Below are 10,237 nucleotides of genomic sequence, written 5' to 3'. Positions count from 1 at the left end.
TTCAAACTTTGAAGGTCCAGCCACTGTCACTGACGGTGTCTCCTCTGTTTCAGTTGGAGACACAGCTGGACTGATGGCAAAGCCCGCTGACGGTGAGTACAGTCTTCTCTCTGTACACCACACAAACCTCAGTGCGAGTATTTGGGTTTTTACTGACCTGACCTTTGACCTCTCTGACCTCACAAAGAGGGCAGAGTCCAAAGGTCAGCACCAGTTCCTCTTGAACACACCATAAACCAGCTGATAGACTGATGATCTTTATTCTTTGATTGATCCCAAACTGGGAAATGTCAGGCACTCAGCGTTCTATACACCCTGAAGCCCATCAGTCCTCACAGGACAGAGGGCAGGGGTTCCTGAACGCACCACAGAGGTCATCATCTTTCTCTGCTCTCCTCTCAGACACGCACTTTGTGGATGAACACAGAGCTGACCTGATCCAGAGAATCAGCAACATCGACCCCATCCTGGACCAGCTCTTGGGCTCGGTCATCCAGCAGGAAGCATATGATCGGATCAGAGCTCAGCCCACCAGCCAGGACAAGGTCAGGGAGCTCTACACGTTCCTGCAAGCTGGAACAGAGGCCAAAGATAAATTCTACCACATCCTCCAGACGCACGAGCAGCTGCTCATCGATGACCTCAATAAGAGGTAAGCTCTGTGAGGACACCCAGGCCTGAACACCAGTGTCATCATGAGGGAACAATATATATTCTATATTTTACTCGTGTTACCTTTACTTTTCCCTTCGTTTACATATAAACAGAGTTTTCGGCTCTGAAAGATCTTGAACCCAGGGATCCACATAAAGAAAAGACACCCGGCCTGTATAGGCCAAAATAGGGTTACAATAATATTCTCATAACAGAATATGTCTTTACATATAGATAAGGACATATAAACACATGTGTACACAACCATGTACCATGTAAAACATGGCCTCTCAATGATCATTATAAATATTCTCATTATCAGCTTAACTGATTATAAATATCAACATTAACATGAGACAATTTGGCTGGACCATTACTTTCCATACTAGAACTACTCATCTCTCATTTTCTTTTTTTTAAACCACTCACTCTCAAAAAAACAGAGAGGAAAATGTATTTTAACATCGTAATATGAACAATATTTTTAAGCACAACACATGAACTGAACGCCTCCTTACTCCATATTATCATTAGCAAATGCTTCATCTTCCCTGGTTTCTTTGTGAACATATGTAAGATGGTTTTCAGAAATACTATGAGTGTCCTGTTTTCTAAAGGAGACCTTAAGAGGACTGTTAGGACTATTGTGCAGCGATTAGCCTGTTAGATGCCATGCATCAGTTATTATTATGATGAACTAATTTCATTAGTGAACTTTACATGACTGACAGGTTTCATTACAGAATAGCTCCTTATACAGACGTTCTTTTTGGCTGCCATCTCTTGTGTCTCGTGCTCACTGTCTCACATGTGTTTTGATGCTGCCAACCAACGTAGCTACACACATGACAGCCTTTGATATAACACAGTCAGAATGTGTTTCTTCCTGCAGGGTGGACCATGGTGGAGAGCAGACGTTAAAACCTGATGTGAGGAAGGGTAAGTTTGACTCAGTCTTTCCTCATGTTATTGTGCATGAGTCAGTGTTCTATCAGTCCATCAGAAGTCCTGTCTTTAATGGACATTTGTCTCTTGTATTCAGTCACAGTGTCATTGCACACTTACTGGATCCTTATTGTTCTGACCCACATATGCAACAAGAAAAAGGCTTTTGTCCATCAAACGTCTGGATGTGATGTCATTGGAGTGAATATGGACTGTGACCTGCTAGCATGTCCCAGGTGTCTTTTTAGTCTCATGTCCTCCTCACTTCCACTCTCACATGAGCCAGATGATTTGTGTGTCTTTAGTCTGTGTCTGAGTACCTGTTGTGTTGATGTGTTTGTGTAGCTGGAGTCCATCTTGCTTTTGGATCAGTCATTGTCATTTGTAAGTAGCTCTGTATATATTGTCATGTGTAGCTGCAGCTTGTAGGAGGGAGACGCCCTTTTTCTTTGTTCTCCTGTTTTTGGGTCAGGAGTTTTAGGTTCCAGCTTTGCCATTTTTTTTATCTTTTGTTAGGGAACCTTAGTGTGTTTTAGTGTCTTTTTGTTTGTTGATTTGGGCACTGCTCCCCTCTGAGTTCATGAACTGCAGCCTAACACTGAAACCAGCTTATCTGATTAGGCGGGGCATACCACTTCGATAGTGGTATGTGCCACCAAATTCCACTTTGGGATCTCGCTGTCTCTCCTTTAAAATGTACTCAAGTATTGTAAGTAAAAGTACAAGTATGAAGTTTTAATATGTCATGTAGGTAATAAAGAAAGCAGTCGAAAATATCGCTTCGTAAGTCTGAAAGACAAAGCAAGTGATCAGAGCACCTTAAACACTGTTTAACTCTTTCCACTTTTTCCACTTCCCTTGACACACACATGCTTATAACTAACAATGACATAACAAACCACCAGCCTCTTTACAGAATCATCCACATTATCCAGAGACAAAGGTTTGCCACTTTCAGGTCCGTTTTGCTGTTTCCATGCTCGCACTGCAGGGGGCACCAACCTATCATGAAAGGAAGAGTAGGACTGAGGAACTTGATTCACACAGATACGATGTTCTGATTGTAGCTTTAACACTTTCCCATTAGAACACGGCTCTGGCTCTTATGGGTGTCGAACAGTGTGGCACTTTTGTGTCCCCCATCTTGAATCATCTGCATCAGAGACGTGTTTTGGACAATGATGGATCTGTATTGCTTTGTAGGAACAGACTGGGCTGTCTCTAAAAGTTAATGCTCAGTGCCTGTATGTGTACACACACTAACCTACTCACTGTTTTTGACACAGATGGGATGGTTCCAGTGCCAGAACCACATCACATTACATATTACCAACAGAAACTCCAATCACACTTCCAGGACAGGTTTCTGTGTGCACAAGAAGGCTCGGCAATACAAAAAAAGCGTCTGGTTGATATCTACACAAAGCTATACATCACAGCCAGCCCTGACAACACACAGCATGAGGTCCAACAGATCCAGAAAGCCTCGAGGCCCAGAGACACTGAAAAATCTGTCAAACCCAGAGACATGTTCCAACATCCTTCTGGAGAATACAGACCCATAAAAACAGTGCTGACCAACGGAATCGCAGGAATTGGAAAGACCTTCCTGGTGCAAAAGTTTGTTCTGGACTGGGCTGAAGGAACAGCCAATCAAGATGTGCATCTCATTTTCCCCTTCTACTTCCGCCAGCTGAATCCACGGATGGGAAAACAGTTCAGTTTGGCAAATCTCATTCATGAATGTATCCCAGAGGCTGTGGACATCAAAGAGGAGGCTCTTAATTGCATCTTTACTGCTCTGCAGTCATCAGGAAACAGCAACTACGACAAGAGTGAATTCAAGCTTCTGTTTGTGTTTGACGGACTGGATGAGAGCCGCCTTCATCTGGACCTTCATGTTGATGATAGTCACTCTGTTGATGTAACTAAGTCCACCACCACCGATATCTTGGTGAAAAACCTCATCAATGGAAAACTGCTGCGTTCCGCTCGCATATGGATAACCACAAGACCTGCAGCAGCCGATCAGATCCCTACTGACTGTGTGGACGTGGTGACAGAGGTCAGAGGGTTCACTGACCCACAGAAGGAGGAGTACTTCAGGAAGAGATTCAGAGGGGAGGAGCAGGCCAGCAGGATCATCTCCCACATCAAGACATCACGAATCGTCCACAACATGTGCCACATCCCAGTCTTCTGCTGGATCACTGCTGGAGTTCTGGAGGACATGTTGGAAACCAGAGAGGGAGCAGAGCTGCCCAAGTCCCTGACTGAGATGTATATCCGCTTCCTGGTGGTTCAGACCAAAGTGAAGAAGGTAAAGTATGATGGAGGAACTCAGACAGATTCACACTGGAGCCCAGAGAGCAGGGAGATGATCCAGGCTCTGGGAAAACTGGCGTTTGATCAGCTGCAGAAAGGAAACCTGATCTTCTATGAATCAGACCTGACAGACTGTGGCATCGATAAACCAGCCCCAGTGAAATCAGGAGTGTTCACACAGATCTTCAAAGAGGAAGACAAGGTCTTCTGCTTCATCCACCTGAGTGTTCAGGAGTTTCTGGCTGCTCTTCATGTCCATCTGACCTTCATCAGCTCTGCTGTCAACCTGCTGGAACAATCTTGGTGGTCTAAAGTCATTAGACACAAATCCAAACTAAAACACCTCCACCGGAGTGCTGTGGACAAGTCCTTACAGAGTCCAAATGGACACCTGGACTTGTTCCTCCGCTTCCTCCTGGGTCTTTCACTGGAGACCAATCAGACTCTTCTACGGGGCCTGCTGACACAGACAGGAAGTAGCTCACAGACCAATCAGGAAACAGTCCAGTACATCAAGAAGAAGATCAGTGAGAATGTGTCTGCAGAGAGAAGCATCAATCTGTTCCACTGTCTGAATGAACTGAATGATCGTTCTCTAGTGGAGGAGATCCAACAGGCCCTGAGATCAGGACGTCTCTCCACAGATAAACTGTCTCCTGCTCAGTGGTCAGCTCTGGTCTTCATCTTACTGTCATCAGAAGAAGATCTGGAGGTGTTTGACCTGAAGAAATACTCTGCTTCAGAGGAGGCTCTTCTGAGGCTGCTGCCAGTGGTCAAAGCCTCCAACAAAGTTCTGTAGGTGGATTTATGAACCATTTCAAACATGGTTGATTTTTATATGAACAATAAAACATTGACACCTTGATTTTCATTATTTAGAACAAATTTTGTAACTGGTTATTGATGCATTCATTCATTCGCTCATTCAGTTCATGCACTGCAGCAGTCACTATGTGTCAGTAAGGAGTAATTTGATGATTCGCCGATGATTAATAATAAAGTAGGTACAAACATAATTCACAAATTATAACCACTGACATTACTAAGCTTAGACAATAGTGTCCTTTCATGTTGTAGAATTGTTTTTTTCATTGCACTGCTCTACTTTTTACAATTATTCAGTATTGTTAAATGTACACATTTCATTTCTTTCAGGCTGAGCAGCTGTAACCTCTCAGAGAGAAGCTGTGAAGCTCTGTCCTCAGTCCTCAGCTCCCAGTCCTCTAGTCTGAGAGGGCTGGATCTGGATAATAACGACCTGCAGGATTCAGGAGTGAAGCAGCTGTCTCGTGGACTGAAGAGTCCAGACTGCAGACTGGAGACTCTCAGGTCAGGATCCAGCTTTTGATCATCAGTTAAATTCTGCTTCATGTTCATGTTGAAGATCTGTTGGATTTTCCTTCTTTCTTCTTGAGTTCATGACATGTTTTGTACCTCCAGTCTGTCAGGTTGTCTGATCACACAGGAGGGCTGTGCTTCTCTGGCCTCGGCTCTGACCTCCAACCCCTCCTATCTGAGAGAGCTGGACCTGAGCTACAATCATCCAGGAGACTCAGGAGTGAAGCTGCTGTCTGCTTTACTCAACAGTCCAGATTGTAGTCTGAAGACTCTCAGGTACACAGAGACCACAGAGCATGAGTCCTCCTCAGTCTGTCAGTTTAGCTCATATATCCACAGCTGTTGATGGATGGACTGAAACTGCAGAGAAGAAATAATCACTGATCCCTGATGTTCATCTTCCTCCATCATTAAGTGTCCATCATGTTAACTTCACTTTTCTTTATACACGTTCTTCATGTCAAAATACATACAGACTGATTTTCAGTCACACTTAGTGCAGATCAAATACTAATGATGCCCTACTTATTAATGTCCTCAGCTGTAAGAACCACTGAATTATTTCCACAAACAAATGTTCCTGAAACAATCCATATGTGAAGCTTCAGAGGAGACAACACAATGGTAGAAGGAGGAGTTCCTTCAGTCAGAGACAGAGAGCAGGGAGACACTACAATATTATCACTGTAAAAACTACACACAGACATGAGTGAATGTATTTATTTGAAGTGTGTCAGAAACTCTTCCATCCATGACACATGTGAACCAGGCTTGTGTTTGCATATAGAGTGAAAGGAACAAACAGTCAGAGACAGTGTGGCTTGTTTGCTGCTTTGGATAAATGCACAATGCTGAGATCAAACCTACACTGTTGCTGCATGAAGAGGATTTTACAGTAAGCACTGACAGAGAGCAATATTTCACAGAATGGAGGACATGAATAAACACAGAGCAGATCAGGAGAGACTCTTCTGGAGTCGACACGATGAGTTTCAGTCTGTTTGTGTGTCTCTGACAAACTGAGGAACTCTGGCTTCATGTTGATCAGCAGTTTGGACTCATGTTGGTTAGAAAATCATTCTGACTGTGTTTCTTCCTGCAGGGTGGAGCATGGTGGAGAGCAGAGGTTAAAACCTGTTCCAAGGAGGTGTAAGTTTGACTCAGTCTTTCCTCATGTTATTGTGCATGAGTCAGTGTTCTATCAGTCCATCAGAGCTGTTGTAGCGCAGCCTCGGCGGTTGGATTTCTTTGGTGTTTACTGGAGTTTATTACTCCCCAGCAGGAGTTTTAGGTTCCAGCTTTGTCATTGGTTTCCTTTTTTCTCTTGTTAGGGAGCTTTAGTGTGTTGTAGTGTCTCTGTGTTTGTTTGGGCACTGCTCAGCTATGAGTTCATGAACTGCAGCCTAACACTGAAACCAGCCTGTGTAGCTGCCGATCTGAGAGTGGGGACGAGTGGGGAGGTGCAGACATGCTGGTGTGGGTTTCCCTCAGCCTGGGACATAACAGAGACAACCAAAGCAGACAAAAGACAAAATCCAATAAGAGACCACAAAGGGGTTGAAAAAGGTCCAAACACAGGAAGAAACAGCTCCACAGTCCAAAAGCAGGCAGGACTCAGACACAAAGAATCTCATCCAAAGGGTCAGACTGGACTGATGGACTGAAGATTGAAGACACTGAGACACTGAGCTGTGAGCAGCATTATTAGGGTTAGGGTTAGGGCGAGAAACGCCACTGTTTAAGAAAACGAGTTACCACCAAAATAAGTTTCACACGGGGGTCTCTGTTTAAAGTTTCTAATCAATTAGTAACAAACACGTTATCCGCCATGTTTCCCTGCACCGCTTCTTCCCTTTTTTCCCAATCTGCTACAACGCCCTGATTTTCAGCACAATGCAGGCATTTCCATTCAACCAATCACGGGGCAGCTTTCCAAACCGTCATGGCGGCGCCCTGTCAGTAGATAGAAAGTATGTCCAGTCATCTTTTAAATGACAGACCACATTAACTATCATTCATTTAGTGCAGCCGCCACAACTTCCATTCACAAACCATTTTTTAATCTTCAGTTATTATATTTCCTTTTATATTTGCTTTGTGCTTTGGTTTCATTCTGTAACACTGGACTTATTTTAGGAAGGTTTGAACTCTGACAGTGTTTGAACAGGAGAGAAAGGAGTATAAAGTGTGTAGTGAGGGTTCACAGCCTTAAAGCATCTAGAATAACTGTAAAAAATAAAGCCGATCACTTCACGGATTTTCACCTTTTGCGGGTTATTTTTGGAACGTAACCCGCGCTTACGAGGGACCTCTGATGAGAAGGAAGAGACTGGGCTCTCAGCTGCAGTAAAGGGGGCAGGTCTGGCTCCAAAACAGGTTTCAATGTGCAAGATGTCTTGCCCTCACATTCTTCTTCCTTCCACTTGTCCTGAAACGTCGGCCTTCGCTGTCAACCTTCCTTTTCTTACTCACACTTGCCATTTTAGAAATGGGCAATAAAAAAAAAAAAAAAAAAAAAAACACAGATCACTGGCAAAACAGGTGGTGGGAGAGTTTGACCATGTTTGCTGCCATCTTGTGGTGAAATGTTAAATATATATAAATAATAATCATTTTTAAACGTGTGATTTCATCCTGTGGACAACAGTACTGGTGGCATATTATGACATTATTGATTTTATGACAGAGGCTTCGGCCCAGTGAACATATGAACTGGACTTTGTGGTCTGTTCTACAGGAAGAACCCTCAATGATAATGCACCAACAATCCCAACCAAAGAAAGGAACATAAGGACAGAAGAACCAAACAGGAAGAAAATAGAAATAACTATTGTATTATAACCTAGAAAATTTCACAAGAAATTTTGAGTGGGCCAATGCGCGCTCACCCACACTCTGCTGCCGGTCCCACCCATTATATACCACCAAACCTCATTCCTGATCACCGGCAGATGTGAAAGATGCCACTGATGACATTTCATGCTTTTACAGTGTTTCTGATTGGTTTTATATAAGGTTTAATAGGCCCCAAGCTTCTCCATTCATTCTGAATGGAGGAATCCTAAAGATGTGGATGTGACTTTGGCTGCTATTTTATGAGTTTGGTAAAAGACATGAACATGAGGACTCAGTATGATAAAGTCCCAACTCCTTATGAGCAGTTTGCAGTTGAAATGAATATTCTGTGTAGAGGCATGCCAGACTGATAGGCTTCCAAAGTTAGCTGGGTTTTGTCAGGGATCTCACCAGTTTCCCCATTATTTCCTATGAGGGGGGTTAGGTCAGCTTAAGTGGCTTGCCTGTCAAAACAAAAAGTGGCACAGACATGGGGACTCAATATGTCAGAGGTCTAATGTTTATCTACATTTTACATTTTGAATGAAGGTTCTGTGTGAAAGCATGCCCAAACACCATGCCTTCAAAGTTTGACAGTGATTTGATGCCTGTGTGGAGGGTTGATCGCAGTTTTTCTGGATTTTTTCAAACACCGTTTATCCGATCGCTACCAAAACCTCAGAGGGTAGTAGTCCTGCCCGAGCCGGTCGATTTGATGTATAATTTGTAGGGGTGGCTAGCGCTAGTTAGCTGTGAAATGAATTAGAGGCTTTTATTTTGAAAATCAGTGTGTGTCTGTGTAAGTGTGTGTGTGTGTGGGGGGTGGGTTGGAGACACTCCCTAATGGCATGTTAAACAGGTTTAAGTGTTTTATTTTGGAAATTCTACACGTCAGCCATATCCTGTTATTGTGCAGGGTCTTTTATTTGAAAATCCATGTTTGTGGTCTGTGTGTTGGCAGGTGTGTATAGTTGTGGGTCTGCATATTTCTGGGTGGCTTGTGTGTAGTTACCAGGCCTAGTAAGGTCTGTAATGATTTGGAGGCTTTTATTTTGAAAATCAGTGTGTGTGTGTGTGTGTGTGTGGTGGTGTGTGTGTGTGTCTGCCTCTCTATGGATCAATACAGTGAAGTTACATTGGTTTGAATGAACCCAATGCATTGTTATGGGAGCGGCCATCTTTGCTGATGTCATCAGAGAAGTCAGTCAGAGCACCTGTGGAGTTACAATGGAAACAGCTCCCTCAGTTTGTTGGCTTCCTGGTTTTGTGACTTTTGCCTTTTTCTCCTCTCTCTTCCCATTCACCATCTATGTCGTGCGCCACTGGTTTTTGCGATTTACGTGAAAACCGTACGTCGGAGACGGAAAGAAAAGTCACAGCACAGGTGTCCCTGTACAGCCGGACGTCCTGTAAAAGTTTCAGGTCGCTCACATTAAGCTGTGGGACTAGTTCTGCTGAAAATGTGTCCAGAAGAAGGAGAATAATACAGAAGCGGAATAAGTATTTACAATAGTAACAGTGGAACAATATCAGGATAGATCAGGAGGTCTGAGTCTGGTCTTTCAGTCCAGATCCTCCTCCAGACTCTGATGAAGGAGCTTTGGATGATGCTCTTTATCCAATGATACAGTTGATGCTCGCTGTTCTTCTCATGTTCTAATGTGTCGTCTGTCTTTACTCACATTGCTGCAAATATCCAGTTTGTGTTTGAACACAAAGCTGATAGTTTGTGTTTGTTCATTCAAACATTAGTGACAAAAGTCTGATGATAAACTTTGTATGAATGAACAACACATCAGTCAGTAAAGACAGAATGAAGCCATCAGATGTGTCAGATGATAAACTGCAGCTGTGTCTTTTTCTCTCCATCAGATTTCTGTCAACTTGAAGTCGACACAAACTCAGTGACACAAAGCTCAAACTGTCTGACAACAACAGGAAGGTGACACTGTGAGAGAGGAGCAGCCATATCCTGATCATCCAGACAGATTTGACAGGTGGCTCAGCTGCTGTGTAGAAATGTTCTGACTGGTCGCTGTTACTGGAGTCGAGTGGAGAGGATATATATCAGTGAGTTACAGAAGAATCAGAAGGAAAGGAAACAGTGTGACTGCTGGTTTGGAAGAAAACTCAGTCCTGG

General features: G+C 43.5%; 1 long non-coding RNA gene across 1 annotated transcript; it reads left to right on the top strand.

Moving 5' to 3' along the window:
- The first annotated feature begins 640 nt into the window (after nt 1–640).
- Nucleotides 641–3,046, top strand: LOC114429743 (uncharacterized). The gene is made up of 3 exons (XR_003669907.1): nt 641–652; nt 1,547–1,593; nt 2,886–3,046. It is a non-coding gene; the product is annotated as an uncharacterized LOC114429743 (long non-coding RNA).
- The last annotated feature ends 7,191 nt before the right edge of the window (nt 3,047–10,237 follow it).

Source organism: Parambassis ranga, unplaced genomic scaffold, assembly GCF_900634625.1.
Source record: "Parambassis ranga unplaced genomic scaffold, fParRan2.1 scaffold_21_arrow_ctg1, whole genome shotgun sequence".
Taxonomy (NCBI): Eukaryota; Metazoa; Chordata; class Actinopteri; family Ambassidae; genus Parambassis; species Parambassis ranga.
This window is presented reverse-complemented; position numbering and strand designations above follow the sequence as displayed.